Source organism: Mus musculus, chromosome 1 (assembly GCF_000001635.26).
Source record: "Mus musculus strain C57BL/6J chromosome 1, GRCm38.p6 C57BL/6J".
Lineage (NCBI taxonomy): Eukaryota > Metazoa > Chordata > Mammalia > Rodentia > Muridae > Mus > Mus musculus.
Window position 1 is genome coordinate 73,520,076 of NC_000067.6, and position 15,629 is coordinate 73,535,704.

General features: G+C 42.3%; 1 long non-coding RNA gene across 1 annotated transcript; it reads right to left on the bottom strand.

The window, feature by feature from the left end:
- Positions 1 to 212: 212 nt before the first annotated feature.
- On the bottom strand, positions 213 to 9,890 carry C530043A13Rik. Its single transcript, XR_373514.2, has 4 exons — positions 9,598 to 9,890; positions 5,765 to 5,873; positions 5,166 to 5,259; positions 213 to 3,144 (listed from the first exon to the last, which is right to left on the bottom strand). It is a non-coding gene; the product is annotated as an RIKEN cDNA C530043A13 gene (long non-coding RNA).
- Between the last annotated feature and the right edge of the window lie 5,739 nt (positions 9,891 to 15,629).

Below are 15,629 nucleotides of genomic sequence, written 5' to 3' on the forward strand. Positions count from 1 at the left end.
CAAAATCTTGCTAGTGTGTGCAATGGTGTCAGCGTTTGGAGGCTGATTATGGAATGGATCCCCAGATATGGCAGTCTCTAGATGGTCCATCCTTTCGTCACAGCTCCAAACTTTGTCTCTGTAACTCCTTCCGTGGGTGTTTTGTTCCCAATTCTAAGAAGGGGCAAAGTGTCCACACTTTGGTCTTCTTTCTTCTTGAGTTTCATGCGTTTAGCAAATTCTTAAAGAGGCCCAGGACTTCTCCTGGTAATCCCCAGTTTCCATCACTGTCCACCAACTCAAACTACTGCTCTCTTTATTGCTCTAACCTGTGAGTTGTGAAGGTGAGAAAGTGAACATAAAAATTATTAGCTCATATTTCATAAGCCTAAATAGAAGCTGGACTCACATACAGCCTATTTAGGACTTTGAGACTTACAGCCAGGGACACTGGATAATTTTATCTATGCCTAGTTACATGTCAATGTGTGACATGTAACTAGGCATAGATGATGAAAAGAACATGGTTGGTAGAGCAGGTTGCTAAGTCCCTTTGTCTGTCTCTCTGGACTGATTAGTTGAAAACCATAGTTCTGAGAAAGTTGAGTCATACTTTCCCCTCTTTGGCCATCACTGGGCTCCTTCTGTGTTACCACTGCCAAATATTTGAGCATTTTTGAGAGATAATTTTTTGTGGAAATGTGACCAAAGTTTAAAAGAAGTATAAAAGTTTCTAAAAAGTTGGGTTTTGAGAATGGGTGCTACTTGAGTGGAAAGAAATACTTTAAATGTAAGATTCTAGCTATATTCAAAAGTAATTAACTGTATTTAAGGACAAATGAGAGCAATACCAAAGGGCAGGAAAATGTTTATATCATTATCATTATCATCATCACCGTCATCATCATCATCATATGAAACAGAGACTATACCTTGGGCATGTTGACAGAAAGCTAGCCTATTGTGTAGATCTATTTCCCTTCATGCTTTCATCTCACATCTTCCTATCCAGCTATGCTTCTGAGGGTACCACTCTTCACTGAGCATGCTGTAAACACATGTCCAGAGATAACACCAGCATGGTTCCATCACATACCCAGGGCACAGCATCTTCTCATGGAAGATCATTTTCTAGCATATGCATAGAGTTGGACATTCTGAGCTCTCAGACACTCTACACTCTGTATCCTGTCGTTACTGTTTTATTGTTTTGTTTTGTGAAACAGAATTTCAGTAGGTAGTCTTGCCTGACCTGGAACTCACTATGTAAACCAGGCTTACCTGGAACTCATATAGACCTACCTATCTCTGTTTCCAGAGTGCTGGAATTAAGGGTATACATTACCACACCAGGCTTTAAGAATCCTGTCATTCTTACTTGATTTTAAAATTAAAATTATGTCATAAACTATAAGCAAAATGCTCAAGGAAGTGTTTTCTTATTCTGAAAACTAGTGGCTTTATGTGCCACCAGTCTAAGCCCTTCAAAATCCTCTACAGAAAATGGGGTATAAGAGAGGAAATTAGACAAAATAGGCAAATACTTGAGAGCATTGGAAGGTCACCATATATCACACTCAGACACAAAATGTTAGAGTTCAAAGGACCTTGAAGAGTGCGATCCAATTCCCGTCGATTGACCAGTTGTAGATTTAGCTCAGAGAACTTGGACGCACCATGATCATTAACAATCTCTGAGCTTCACTGAATAACGGAGCTAGGGCTGGAGCCCAAGTCCCCTGATATTATTCTTCTATGAAGTCCAACTGCATTCCCTAGATGTTAGCTCACTCTTTGTTGCGAATGAAGAAATGGGTGTCTTGGGTCCATCTGGGATGAGCATGGCACCCTGGGCTGAAAGTGTTTCCACACAGAAAGAGAAGTTTACATTCTTACACGGAAACAAAACAATAGTCAGGGGGAGGGTGGGGGTGGCAGCGGTGGGCACAGAGTTGGGGAGGGGTGGCCTGAAAGTAGATCTGGCTTATTACAGATTTGGAGAAAAGAAGGTAAAAAAGGCTAAGAAAGTTGAGTGGTGGACATTATTAAAGAAACATTTATTAATGAATATAATGAATCACATTAATTTGTAGAGTAAAAGCGGTTATAATAAGAAATAATTTTTTTTAGAAGATGGTGTTCCTCACACCCTGATAGCTATAGTTTAGGTTAGATCAGATTAAGTGAGCTCCCGCCTGGGAGGAAGGTCCCAGGCAATCACAGGGGGACCATGTTCTAAAACTGCAGAAGAGCACAACCCTCTTGGGAAAGAGAAGTGCTGGTCCTGTAAGGTCTCTCTGTCCACAAAAATGCCATATCTCTCACTCTTAGGGGCTTACCAGACTCCTAGCATCATCCCTCTGCCTCAGCTCTGGGGAAATGAAATCTTCCTTAAAGAGGCAACAATTAAACTTGCTGAGTAAGAAGTGTCCGTGCATCACGGAAGTTTTCCTAAGGAAAAGGAATGCATTTCTCTTAATTGTACTCTTATATTTAGACAGTGCTTCTCTCAAGAGCTTCTGCTGCTGACTGAAAATAAAGGAAGAAAGGAAACTGAAGAGCATATTGTGCAGCTCCCTGGATTAAGGCTATAGATGAAAAAATAAGGGAGAGGGAGAGGAAGGGAGGGAGGGAGGGAGGAAGGAAGGAAGGAAGGAAGGAAGGAAGGAAGGAAGGAAGGAAGGAAGGAAAGGAAGGAAGGAAGGAAGGAAGAAAGAAAGAAAGAAAGAAAGAAAGAAAGAAAGAAAGAAAGAAAGAAAGAAAGAAAGAACTCAAGCCCCTTCCAACATCTTGAAGACACAAACGAACTTCCCACTGCCTCCTGAAACAGGGTTGTGTGGTCCAGCCAACTACTGGATCCTCTTCATGGAATCCCATCTCTTCTCTCCAGATCCATCCTCTCTTCTGGAGGGCTGATGGCCTTTATGAACATGGACTGTGTCCCGTATTCATGTTCAATTCCCAAGTATCTTTTTGGACAAAATAAACCTTTCTTGAGATACAATGCTGAGCCTTCTATTGAGTCTCTTTGCCTTCCTTCCTCAAGAGTCAACAGATAAGGATTTGAAAACAACAATTCAGGCCAAATCCTGGTTCCTGAAAACTGACCTCCAACTTGACCTGGGATTTTCTGTCCCATATTTCATTTTTCTTCTCACAATTACCCTATGAGGAAGCAGAGAGACATTTCAATTCGCTAAGGTCCCAGTTAAGGAAATGACTTGTCTGCCATAATGCCCACTATGTCACCTCCTGTAACTTCCCACAAGCCTGAAGCAGGCTGAGCCAGACCTTGACTTTGCTGCCACTAAGGAGATTACCTCAGGTGGATCCTTCCTCCCTAGATCACTCTATTGTTCAGCCACTGTTGCTGTTCCTCTTCAAGATACTGCTACCTGCTGAGAGGCCCCCCGGGGCTACTCCTGAGACTACCCCCTATCCTGCAGTCATCACCTGCAGCTGGTTTCAGGCTCCAAGGATGAATTGGTGGGAATGGGCCTCCCCCCCACTTTTTAAAAGCGCAGTTGCCATTAAACACTTGAACCTTGAACAGACTAGCATGTCTTGGTTCCATTATTTCTCAACCTGCCTAGGTTCCCTCTTTTCTTTCAGCTCCAGATTGCCTCCCAGGCTCGAACCCGGACATGTGAGCTGCTGGCCAGCTCGAAACAACGTCCTAGTAAAAGCAGCCTCCTTATTGTTGATCAAGACTCTTGTTTTAATTCTTATCTCTTGTCTCATTTCCTACAGCTCCAACTCACAATTAACATTACATAAATAAAAAGATCTGTATTGGTATATAGTGAACAGCTGCTTAAACACACACACACACACACACACACACACACACACACACACACACACACACATATATATAAACTTTCATGGAATGTATAAATCTCCAGAAAAACACAAATTGTAAATCAAAAAATGCAGAAATAATAAATAAGTCAATGATACAGAATACAGCTAAATTGGTTAGTTTAAAACTTACAAAGCATTCAAAGAAAAAAAAATAACATCAATCTTCAGAAATATTTCTCAAACAAGGACAAAAACAAAGAATAATTCTCAATTTATTATAGGGGGCCTGAGTTATTGGGACCCCATACCCAAAGCCATCATAAGTAAATGACAGACCAACAACGCCTATAAAGAAAGAGAGGAACAAAAATACTTAGAAAAGTACTACCAGACACCAGCACATTAAACTGTGTAAAGCGACAGTATGCACCAAATTTGGTGGTACTTACCTTAGAAATGCAAGGTTAATTTAAATGTGCCATATTGTAGAATAAAAGAATAACTTGTACATGAAAAAACTGAAAAAATTCAGCATCCTTAAGTCATCACAAATAGGAGTAGAAAATAATTTTTTCCTCAACCTGAGAAAGCCATTTATGACAAACCCACAAGGTCACATCTTATGATAATTTAATGATAAATGGCTAACGTTCTTTTCTATAAGGTCAGTATCAAGACAAGAATGTTCATTCTTCCAACTTCTAGTCAGCATTGTGATGAAAGGGCTATCCAGGACAATAGGCAAGAGAAAGAAATGTCCATGAAATTTCTGAAATCAACTTTGAATTAGGATATTAATGTCGCTTATAATGTTATTGCGAAGAATGAAAGACCAAAGTAAAGACAAACACTTAGAAATGCAGGTAACAAAAGGAGTAGAAGACCACCCTCGTATGTCACCGAGACAACTTTAAGATCTAAGAGAGCAGAATGATCATAGATGTTCGTAGATCAGAAGACCGTACTCCTTAGCTGCATCTAAAGATGCAAAATTATCAGGATGTCGGATGATGCTTAAACTCCGGTAGACATGCAAAAGTCTCAGGCAAAACTAAAATCATGAAAATTATGAGTACTTTTAAGAACCCAGTTTCAGAATTTCCTAAAATTTATAATAAAACACCACCGTGCTCACATAAAGACAGACCCAGAGATCGAGATAAAATTGAGTCTCAGAAGTAAGCCCATGCATTTATCATTAATTTCCTGCAACAAAGGTGCAAAGCTTATTCAGGAGGGAAAGAAAACACTTCTGGGCAGCGAGACATCTGGATCTCCACATGAAAAGCAGTGAATTTGAACTCTTGCCAATTAGTATATATAAGAATTCCCCTTTTATTGGTTTTTATAATGAGCATATAGAGAAACAGGTCTCACCGCACCTTGTTCATCCATTCTTGGTCTACGATGATCATCTTCCTGTAAGGAATGTTTTTGGTTTTGTTTGTTTGTTTCTTTGTTTGAAAGATTGCTTGCCTGCAGAGAACATCCAGTGAATTACTTCCACTTTTGATCTTCACCACCTCATAAAACTTTCATGCAGGTATTTTAATCTCCCCTAATGTGGTGGTTTGAATAGCAATAGTCCCTATAGGTTCAGAGATTTGAAGGCTTGGGTACCAGGGAGTAGCACTAGGAGGAGGTGTGGCCTTCTTAGGGTGGGTGTGGCCTTATCAGAGGAAGTGTGTCCCTGGGGGTGGGCTTAGGGTTTCAAAAAGCTCAAGAAGGGCCCAGGGTCTCTCTATTCCTGTAGAACTCTCCGTTTCCTCGCCACCATTGTCTGCCTGCACTCTGCCCAGTCCCAGCTGTGCTGATAATGGACTAAATCTCTTAACTGTAAGCCAACTCCAGTTAAATGTTTTCCTCATAAGAGTTCCCGTAGTCATGGTGTCTCTTCACAGCAATAGAACAATGACTAAGTAACCTTACTCACTACTAACTGGTAAAACTTTTGTTTATATGAACACTTGTTTACACTCACATTTCTGGAAGTTCACAGCCTGGAGCTATGGACCTCTTCCCCTCTCTGCTTCTTTAAGAAACAGCCAGTTGAGAAAGACTGAGGTTGAGGAAAGGGCACAATTCACGACCTGTGGTAGAATAAAAACCAAATGAATTCCCCGCACCAGCTTGCCTTCTAGCCCAGTTTGGGTTCTGGAACATCCTTTTGAGGGAGAAGTCATTGACCGGAATGGCTGCTTTTCCTTTGTTCCTCTGTCCCTTTGTGCTGCTGTGCACCTGCGTTTACTCCTTCTTGCTTTCTAACACTGCTGAACTTCTGCTTCACAGCCCCTTGCTCTGCTCCAGCAGCGCCCCACCCACCCACCCCCACCCTGGTACACACACAAGCATTTACAAACACAGAAAGATTCCGAGAAGAACTAACAAAATCTCAGAGAAGAAAGCATAGGAAGTATTCATGGGGTTTGGTTTTTTTTTCTTCAAAACAACATGTTCTTTGATGATTTCCTTTCATATTTTCTTTGAAGGCACAAGTAACAAAAATATATGTATATTATATATGGATGAAATTGAAATTTTGGTTCTCAAGTAATAACACAAACATACAAAGTGGAAATACAAGCTTTGTAATGGTAGAAAATAGTTGTAAGCATCTATTTAATCAAAACTTCTACCCAGAAGATATAAAGAACGCTTTAGATGTAAAACCTTTTAAACCTTTTAAGCATCAAAGACTGTAAATAAGCATTGTTCTAAAAAAAAAAATAGAAATCTAAAAATGGTCAATTAAGTTTATGGAAGAATGTTCAGTGTTGTTAGTCATTAAGAAAATACAAATGGAGGGCATACCCAGAAATTACCCACACCACTGAAATGGCTCCACTCGGTGATGGGTGACAACTGTTAAAGAGACACCTCAGCCATTTCTCCCAGGTTTGACACTTAACAATCATAAGTGCTGATAAATGTATAGAGAAATTAGAATATTCCTGTATTGCCAGCAGGTATGTGGTCTGGCGAAGCCACTTGGAAGAAAAGACAGCATTTAAAATTCCCCTTCAAGTTATTAAACATGGACGCTGCCTTATCAACTAGTGATTCGATTTCTTTAACTGAAGTTGCATCACATATGTACATGTGTGCCGGCACATTAATAGCAACAGTGCTCACAATATCCAGAAAATAAAAAGCATCATGCCATTTACCAAGTGATGGACAACTGACCACAAGGTGTATCTACACAAGTCAACAATACCTGAAAATATAGACTGAAGTTCTAGAACATGGTGCACCATGGAGAAAAACCTAAAGCATTATACTAAAGGAAAGACTGTTAGCATTGGGTCTAAGCTCCACCCCTCAGTCCCTGGCAACACCAGGTAGGCCTGACCCACTATAAAAGGGGCTGCTTGCCCCCTCTTTGCTCTTTTTCGTGTTCTCTCTTGCTCTTTCTCTGCTTCCCTTCTCCCCCCTCCATCCCCTTACTCCCCTCTCTCCACAAGCTCATGGCCAGCCTCTACTCCTCTACTCTTCTACTTATCTACTCTCTCTCTACCTTTCTCTGCCTCTACTACCCTGTTAACTCCCCTCCCCGTGCCCTTAATAAACTCTATTCTATACTATACTGTCCTGTGGCTGGTCCCTCAGGGGGAAGGGATGCCTTGGCACGGGCCCCACTGAGGCACCCTTCACCACACCTCCATAGAACATATCTCCCTTCTCTTTGTCTTTTTGTAAACACATCAAAGACACCATCCAAAAGTGGACACATGAAAACATGTCTATGAAATCTATAGCAACAGAAAGCAGATTAGTGATTACCTAGGTCTTGTGGGTGGAAGTGATGGCAAGAACAAATAGTGATAATTGTGGGAGCTTTGTGAGAGGGTGGGAACAAAATTAGTCTATGCTTGGATTATGTCGCTATTTTTACTATCCTATGAATTTTTTAAAAGACACTAAATTGTTGACTTTAAGTGACTGAAATGTGTGTGTGTGTGTGTTTGTGCATTTGTATGTGTATGAATTTTATTTTAACAGGCTGTTTAAAATGTGTTGTTGGAGGCCTTTCTGTCTGCCGCGTAGAACTCAGTTATGTATCCTTGCATTTCTTTGGGAAAGGTCAATTGTCTTACCATGAGTTGAATTCTAACTCTAGAGAAATATCAAGTTACTGAAGCAATAGATATATGTTCCTTAGAGAGATCATTTCAGTACAGTGAGGTGTTTCCCAGGGCGTGTGGTGCTAGCTGTCCTTGGAAAGGCTGGTTTACATCGAATGCATGGGTCTTGGGAAGCCTCCAGTGTTCAAGCATGTTTTCACCCACAGTAATCTTGCCGCCTCTCTCCCACTTCGAACTCTCTTCCCACTTTTTACTTTGTTTCTGCCTAACAACCACTGTCCAAATATAACTTCTCTGCCAGGATTCCAAGGTGAAATGTGATCCAAAGGTTCATGTGTTTGAACCCTTGCTCAAAGCTGTTTTTCAAAGGCTGTGGAACTTCTAAGGTGAGTGGCCTCCCTGGTAGAGGTGGGCCCCACGGGCAGAATTTGAAGGTTGACCTGCTTCCGGTTCCAGCTGCTCGCTCTGCTTCCTAGACTGCCGCCACATGAGGAGTCCTGACACAGGCTCTTGTCACATGGTGCTGCTTTCTCATCTCTTCACCACCATGATGAACTATAAGATCTGAAATTATGAGCCAAGATACATCCCTCACATTTCCTCTGTGGGGCACCCCATCATGGCAATTTCTAAACAGCTAACTAGTATCTTTTGCACAGACATATATGTTATTTATTGCTATTGAACACCATATCCTGAAAACCTGTGGCTTTAAACAAACAGAAATAATAATGTGTATTGTCTCAGTTTTATTTAGCCCTGGGACCTGGCGTCAGCTTACCTGGGTGGCCCAGTCCAGGTCCTCATTCCACTGTGGTAAGCTCAAGGTGTTGGCAAAAGCTTCAGGCATCTGACAGTTGGACTGGACCTGGGTGTCTGTTTCCTGGATGGCTCCATTCCATGGGGTTGGCAAGAGTTCCCCATTATTGCCACATGAGCCTCTTTATAAATTGCTTGTGTATCCTCACAACAGAATAGCTAACTTGCCCTACTGCAAACAACCCCAAGAAAAGAGGTAAAAGATGGTGCCTTTACTCTGCTAGCTCCCAGAGGTGAGTATCACCCTTCCTCTACCTTTTTGTAGAAGTCACTAAACCCAGCCACCACTCTCCAGGAGACAAAGTTGAGTACCTACTTTTCAAAGACACGGTTAAAACAAACTCTTAGGAAGCCCAGTTTAGAGCCTGACAACACACTTTGCACAAACACATTCTCTTGTCTGGTACTCTCTCCTGCCTCATTCAATTTGTGTTTTCTCTATAGCATTACTATCATTATCTCTACTTGCCCATCTTTTGACTTAAGATCTAGGACAACAGGAGATTATACATTTTTCACACTCACTACTCTATATCCAGAAGAGTTTCTGGATAAGTTGGCTCAGTGACTGCCTGGTTTCCTGATCAGATGAATGTGAGTTGGGGGAAGAGTCATGGGAGCACACTCAGCCATGGAAACCAGTTACAATGGATCCAAACCTAACACATTGCCCAAAACTTTAGCTTAACAGAATTCTAATGATTTAATTTTTAATATTAATATAGTTACAATTCACTGTTAAGTCACCATGTGATAATAGCTGAGGAAATGGGAGCCTTCACAGTCCCCCCACTAAGAAGTTTCTGCTTTTCAGACTACAACAAACTCTACTAACCAAAACAAAACTTAGGAAAGTCTTTCCTTGTTCCACATGGAAAATAAACAAACAATGGCAACAACAAAGTCTCACCTCTCTTCTCAAGGATCAGCATGAGGCTTTGGGTGGTGGCAATGTCTAGTGTGCCCACAGTGCCTCAAGGTCACAATGTACTGCAGTGGCCAGGAGCCAGAGTTTAATGCAAGCCGTCATCTGAAATTAGGAATAAAAGGTCCCACATGATTCCTTGCTGACTTGTTGTATTTATTCAGAATTTAGCAGCATCTTTAGCTGAATGTTGATGTTCCTTGGCTCTAGAGAATAAGGAAATCCGCATGCAATTAGGAAGCTGACAGTAATGGAAAGTGCATGGGATTAGGAGACCAAAATACATTGCTAATTTGCAGAAAGCCTGGCTTTCCATATCTATAAAAAGGCACAGCCAGACTGATGAGGGTAGAGATAATTTCAAATTCCTATTCTGATTGGATTGTGTTAGAAAGCATGTAGATATCTTAACATCTCTTGAAGAGTCTTTGCCAACTTCTTACCAGAAATGTCAGTGAGCATCGTCATGTGTACAACTGGATCTCTCTCTCTCTCTCTCTCTCTCTCTCTCTCTCTCTCTCTCTCTCTCTTCTCAGTCTAAGACAATGGGATTGGGACACTCAATAAAAGAAACACACACAAAAGGTTAGAAGTATCAAATACAAACTCCCCACTTCAGTGCCATGTGAGGCAAGGGATGATTTCAGTAGATAAGGAGTATGGCTCCCAGCTGTCTCTTAAGAGCAGCAACAACTCACACTTAGGGCAATGCTAGTTCAGGGACATGTTCAGTCCATCAGCTCCTAGCATCTCATTGCTGTCCTTGGTGGCCTACAATGAAGCTCCTAAATCAAGGACTAAAGAGGCCTTGGTCTTTAGGGAACCCTGGGGCCTGAGGAGCAACCTCACTAAATTCCTTGCCCTGTCTGCTGGGACAGACAGTCGTGAGGACAGAACAGGGACAGGAGTTACTGTTGGCCCTCTAGTTAATTTTCAGAGGGAATAAACACCCGAGAGTGTCCATCTGTGCACCAGCCCCTGCAGCAGTAGAACAAGCAGGGCAACTGTGGAAAATAATGGCCCACTCTGTTGAGCCACGCCCCCAGGCAGCTAGCACCCTTCCCTGCTGTGGTGGCAAAAACAAAGGGCAGGGCCTGTCTCCCTCAGGAATGTCCAGGGAATTATATGCTAGCCATAGGTTTGGGTCTGAGGGCTGTGTTACAGTCCAAGCAAAACTCTTTTGGCCTATTGGATAAGGGGGACCTTTATATGTCCCCCCTTTGGGACTGTGATCTTTAAAATCGTGTGTGTGTGTGTGTGTGTGTGTGTGTGTTTGTGTGTGTGTGCCTATATTATATAGAGATATAGATCAGAATCGAAGGAATTCATATAGTTCAAGACCTCCCTGTTTTAGACAAAGAAGCAGCACTTTGAGGGGAATGGATGTATCCACCACAGCATGGGCACATAGTGCCTCTGAGCCCTGATTAAAACCGCTGGCAGGGCGAAGGAGCTTAGCAAATGGAGCACACAGTCCACTGTATTATTGGGCATGGATTATTTACGAGATTTAGTGCCTATTAAATGGGAGTCATCAAGCCTGGGTATAATTTAATGTCGTTTGTTAAAATGACACTGGGAAGGGAAGAGGTCAACAGTTAAGAGACTCCACGTCTCATTTCAGAGGAAAATTCAGTTATAGTGTCCAGTGAGTAATTAGGCCCGTTCCTTAGGAAAAGGGCTCCAAACAATACATAGTGACTATCAAAGCTCTCAGAGTGACTGAAGCCTTGCAGAAAGGAATTATTCAGGAGAATGGAGAGCAGAGCATGCAGGTGCGTGAGAAACAGAGTGAAAATGAACTGGGGAAGCTGCGGGTGGCAAAGGAGTTGGGGACAGCCTACAGCAGGGCACGTAGAGCCAAGGGAAGCCACTCTTTCAGGATGCAGAGACCAGGAGGCCATGCTAGCTTACCCACACTTTGGAACATAACTCTCCCCTGGCCCGAATGAGGTAGAAACATCTCCAGAACTCTTGCCCCGTATTGCCCTGCTCAGTCCCTAAAATGAGGCTGAGATCCCAGACGTCAGTGCTCTCAGCTGGAACCCAGGGCGGATGCCTCTATCAGCTCTTCCATGCATTCCATCCACCATTCTCAGTGTCCCACACTAAGAACCTAACATGCAGGTCTGTCTCTTCAGGCTGGCAGATAGACCAACATTTATTAAATCACAGTCATACAGAAAAGTAGGCTAAGGCAAGGAAGAGATACTTCCAGCAAATACCTGAGTAGACACTACTGTGTTTTCAAAGCATCCCCTTCTTCCTGAACTTGGCAAAGCATCATTAGCAAATAGGCAGTGTGCTTCTGCTCTGCTCTGCACCTCAATTCAATTAACAAGGGAAACTGCGTGTTTCCAAAGAAATGTTGAAGCTCTGAGGAAAGGCAGAACATGACTGTGAAGCCCTCAGGGTCAGGACATCAGATAAGCTCTGCAAACTGAAGAGTCGGAAGAAGACAACATTAAGAGCACAGGGCTGAAAGTAATCAGATCTGAGTCCTAAACGTGGTCCTGACTGTAGTGAGCTGTGGGGTATCCCCAATGAGGAAAAGTCTCCTAAGCAAAATCTTGGCCAAGCCTGGGTTAGATGTGAACAGCAAGTAAGACACCATTGCTAACGGGGAGAAACCCCAGGATGACAAAATACAAGAGCTGAATTAATGGAGGGGAAGAGAAGTGGGAGAAGGAGGAGCGGAGCTGGAAAGATGAAAAATGAGTTTTAAGATGCATAGTTATGTAACTGACACCTCAGGCAGGGTGCAGGGAAAGGAGGAAGATGGCAGAAAGCCCTGGGCTTTCATTTTCACCATCAGGTGGGAACACATGGACACGGGATGGGGCCCAAAAGCTGGAAAATGGGAGAAGGAAGCAGCGGGACAGAGTGAGCACTCGGGGGAGCCAGGGGAGGCTCTATTTGATGAATAGAGGGAACTCTGTCTTTGTAAAGGTCAGATCATGTTCAGGACTACTAACCCAGCAAAAGGAGAGATGAGAGAACCAAGTTGGCTGCTTCAGCACCATGCTCTCTATGGGCTTTGTTTTCATCTACTTGAGCGAGACCAAGTTAAGTGGATATTACAAAAAGACTTCAGCCTAGTCAGACATGCTGTTCAAAGATTAACTAAATGCAGAAAATGAAGAAAAACTAGATTCTCATGGGAGGAAAATGCCATAATGGGAGAATTTGGCAGGGTGTGTGTGTGTGTCTCGCACATATGTATATATAAATGTGGAAGCCCATACTTGATGTCAGGTGTCTTCCTCTACCACTTCCCACCTTATTTTTGAGACAGGATCTCTCAGCTAACCTCAAGCTCCCTGATTCAAAAAGACAGGCCAGTGAGCTCCAAAGATCCTCCTGTTACTTACCCAGTGCTAGGATCACAAGTATGCACACCACGCCTGTCCTTTCATTTTTAAAATTGGCCAGCTTTTCTGTTTGTTACTGTGGTGCCGGAGATATGAACCCAGGTGAGCGGCCCTGTGTGCTACTTTTTTAAAAATTGCATTACAAGATTTTTCCAAAAAAATTATATTATTTTTAAGATTGTTTAAGTGCAAAGGTCAAGTCTTTCTCATTTTCCCTATGTTTGATGTCAAGAAGAATAGAGTGCACTCGAGGGTCCTAAAGACAACTGTCACAAAAACACAAGCACAAGATACTTGGATATTTAGTAAACAGGTATGAGGAAAAAAATGCCAAGCTCTTGGATTCTTCATTCCAATGCTATTTCATCCTGGCAGTCTCTGCCATCTCTTGCTTTGGTTTCCCCAAAGTTTTCATTCTCCAAAGCATTTTAAGAATGAGCAGCCATTCTTAACATTACCTGTTCCTCTTTTTTTTTTTTCTTTCTAAATTTAAAGTACCAAAAAATGTAGAAAAGCAGCCAGGTATCCATTGATCTCCAGAAGTAGGGACTATCCTGACATACTTGCCCCTCACCCTGATTTTCCAACAAGAGTTCCAAGATGGGTTGGATGGTGCTCAACTGTCTTCAGATTATTTCATTCTGTGCCAAGCCAGCTCCTCAGGAGGCCTGGAAAATAAGATTGCAGTCTGGATCTCCGATCTGTGCACTGCCAAGGGCTGGTAGGACTTACCCAGCATCCCAATCCTGCGTCCCTCAAAGGGTCTGCTGTGCTTTGACAGGATGCTTATGCCAAGCATGGGTATCATGCAGTCTCAAGGAAGAGGGAGAATCAAATACTTACGGTTACTTCTTATCCTTCTGAGTCAGCTCACTTGGAAGCTATCTGGTAAAACAAAGAAATGTCTATTCATAGTCTTCTTTCTTCTTGAGTACTAGACAAAGCTAGATCTACATTGGTCCCACAGAGAAAACCATGGTTCCTATATACCCTGCTGTATGCAGTGGGGTCAAGGATCAAATGTCTGGAAAGTATGATGGGATAGTTCCTCTGCTTCTATCATTCACTCATGTGAGAATTCATTTGTAATCCATCTTCTAAGGATTATCTTCCTATATTGACAAATTGGGGGTAGAGGTCATATCCTTTACGCAGGGTGAAAAGTCCAATCAAAAGAGGAATAGTTCAAGTTGGACCAGTACTGATATGTACTCTATAAATGTCTCTTCACTGGGTTTCATGGGTTATTTTTCCATCAACGTGAGCACACCGAGTCACAACTCAATGAGCCCTGTACCCTTCCGACCCAAAGTTCACAAGTCTGTTCTCATTGAATTAGGAAGTAGTAGTATGTTTCAGGACATAAATACATCAAATGAGAAGAAATTTGGAAAGTTGTCATTTAACCACATCCTGATTTCTTGGTTGGGGGTCTATAACATACACAGCAAAGCTCGGGATAAACAGCTGTATGTACTAGCACATCCCTGTCCAAGATCACACAGAGTAAAGAGAGAATAACCATGGTGGATCCCACAAGCACTGAGCAAGAGATTGGATAAGTCTTGCTCCCTCAGTATGCAAGTGACCAAACTCTGTCTGGGCTACCAGGGATAGCATGCCTGGAAGCGGCTCCCACCATCCTGAAGACCTTACCACACACAATTTCAGGTCTACATTTTACTTTGGGATCCTGATGAAAACCTTATTTTGTGATGGAGCAAAACTCGTCAACTGAAGTGACCATTAAATTACTAGTGAAATACGTGAATTAACTAGGTTTCTAGCTGATAGAAAGGAAAGTGGTCTTAAAGAGGGCACCTTCTTTTAATTCAACCAAAAAGGCCTTTTCTCCTTTTTTCATGCCAAAGTCTTATGATAAGATAGAAACAGTTGGTGTGATAAGGACAACGATGCCCATCAGTCTCACTTCCCATCATACAAGCTTGCCAGATGCTAATTTCAGCTAAGCCACTTTAGAGAAGATCTGGGGATGTCAAACAACTGGGAGTAGGCCTATCCTGTTTCTTTTTGATTGACTAACATCTTCTTTGTAGCACAGGGCAAATCATTTCTCTCTGGAATTTTCCATTTGTAAAATTATATTACAGTTCTAAAATTATATTATAGCTAAGAACTGACCTACCGGAGGGCAAGGGGTTCCAGCACTTCGGCACCCTGGTATTGCATTGTAGTTGCTCAACCTGAGGTCATGACATATGATTCTTTGGTCATGGAGGAAAGTTTGTGTGGCTACAGCTTCATGCTGTGCCTCCCACTCCAGCGCCAGGAAATCGCCTTGCTGTTTTGTATTAACTTTTGTTTATTTATGTTCTGTTTGTTCTCTTCTTTGTGAATTATGAAGAGTCGAGGTAAAAGAGGGAGGCTATTGACCCTGAGAGTACAGGAACAGGATTTCAGTCTCACTCTTGAGCACTTAGCTACATCAGATGTGTCTAGTAATAGGTAAGGAATGGATGGTGCCCAGCAATGGAAAAGGTAAAAACAAAGCAATAGGTAACATAGAATTGACAGTATAAGACTGGACCCAGGAGACCCACAACCAAACAAAAGACCCAGTCGGATGCAGATCCTCACAGTTAAGGGCTGGTGCTAGGAAGTGAATTCGGGTCTTCCAGGCCAGAG